Source organism: Papaver somniferum, chromosome 7 (assembly GCF_003573695.1).
Source record: "Papaver somniferum cultivar HN1 chromosome 7, ASM357369v1, whole genome shotgun sequence".
Lineage (NCBI taxonomy): Eukaryota > Viridiplantae > Streptophyta > Magnoliopsida > Ranunculales > Papaveraceae > Papaver > Papaver somniferum.
In genome coordinates, this window is record NC_039364.1 from 49688428 (window position 1) to 49690076 (window position 1649).

The 1649-nt window shown below is 36.1% G+C and overlaps 1 long non-coding RNA gene across 1 annotated transcript; it reads left to right on the forward strand.

Annotated features, from left to right (window-relative positions):
• The first annotated feature begins 326 nt into the window (after positions 1-326).
• On the forward strand, positions 327-1323 carry LOC113296766. Its single transcript, XR_003333120.1, has 3 exons — positions 327-412; positions 642-726; positions 1296-1323. It is a non-coding gene; the product is annotated as an uncharacterized LOC113296766 (long non-coding RNA).
• The last annotated feature ends 326 nt before the right edge of the window (positions 1324-1649 follow it).

Genomic DNA, 1649 nt, shown 5'->3' on the forward strand with positions numbered 1-1649 from the left:
AAGGGTGCACAGGAACCGAGCCGGACCGACGGACCGTCCCGAAACCGGTGGAACCGTACCTGGTTTTGTACCGAACCGAGGTACAGGGTACAGGTACCGGTCCTAAAAATAGGAACCGAGGCTAGGGAGGTACAGGTACAAGGCCCTGGCCTAGTCCCGTGCCGAACCGTACCGATTAGTTGTAGCCGTCAGATTTAGGGGATGATAGATCAATAATAACCGTTGGATTAAGTGGTGGTATATAAGCAAACATTATAGGGCTAGGGTTTCTATTCTCAATTTCGTTTCTTTTTTTCTTTCCGTCTCTCCTCTGTCTCCGAGAAGGAGAATAAGTGAAGAACTCTGTTGGAACTTGGATTACTCCTCTGTCTCGTTGATTGATATGAGTTTATGTCTCAGTTCTTACTAAGAGGTAATCAGATGTTGCGGATTTTGATTTATTTTTTTTCAATTTAGGTTAACGTTTCTTCTAATCTGCATCTTCTTATCTGTGTACCTCTCTTTCATTATAATCATGTTTTCGTTGATGATTCGTGAAAAATCAAGACAAAGCTTCAATGTGTAATCATTACTTTTGTGAAGTTTTGAATCTTTTGATCTTGAAAGCTATGTCTGATTATATTAGGGTTTCACTTTCACAGGGTAAGACAAAGGGAAAAGAAAGGAACTGAACTGGATTAAGTATCAATCAGATTATCTAAGGGAGTGGAGAAAGAGAAGGAAAAGGTTAGAGATTTGTTGTTTTTTTGGATTATGTTGTTCCTAATTCACTGTCTAGTGTCTAGTGCTAATCTTTGAATGATAATGGTGTTGTTTTAGTAATTTGAGTACTTCTTTTTCTTTTTGTTAATAAAATTAGGGTGTTAGTAATTGTTCTTATTTCTAATTTACATGATTGCTAGAAGTAGGTAGACAATTAGTTAGTTACTCAATCTTTTTGGTGTTGTCAAAGTGCATTTACTTGCAGTGATGCTCCAATGCTGTGGTTTTGTAACTTTTGTTTATAAAGTTAATATGGGTTAGGTATTCCTACTAGTTACAATTAGCAATCTGGGATTACGATTTGGTTCATTATACTGCTGTTAGACTTTGTTGATGATGCTATATAAGTACCAAGTAGTTAACTGCAATTACATGTTAGAGCAGGACAAGAATGACAAGTAGTTAGTTCTTATGTTTCATGAATCTTCTTATGTTTCATCACCTCCATGTTTGTCTAAATAAAATGGATTTTATTGAAATGAAGAATCAATAGGTACTGAGAAGTTATCTGACTTGATCAAGTGTATGATTAGGTGCTGAAGTGCAGATTTAAGTTCTTGGAGTGGAGTGGGTTTTCTGAATTGGGTTTATTAAATGTTGTTGAAATCTAATTTATTTGTTTTTCTTGTGCTTTTGATTAGGTGCTGAAGTGCAGATTTAAGTTCTCGGAGTTCACTAATTCAGTAATTCTAGAGGGTTGCTGATACTGCACATTCAAGGTTTGTCATTTGGTATTTTTGCATTCAAGGGATATGTAAATGTGAATGTGTGGTGGCTGAATTAAAAGATTCAAGTTGCTAATTAGGTTCCCTTCGTGGATAGGAATTTATCTATGAGATTAGGATAGAGGTGGTAACACTTGTTGATATTCTAGAAATGGTCTATGT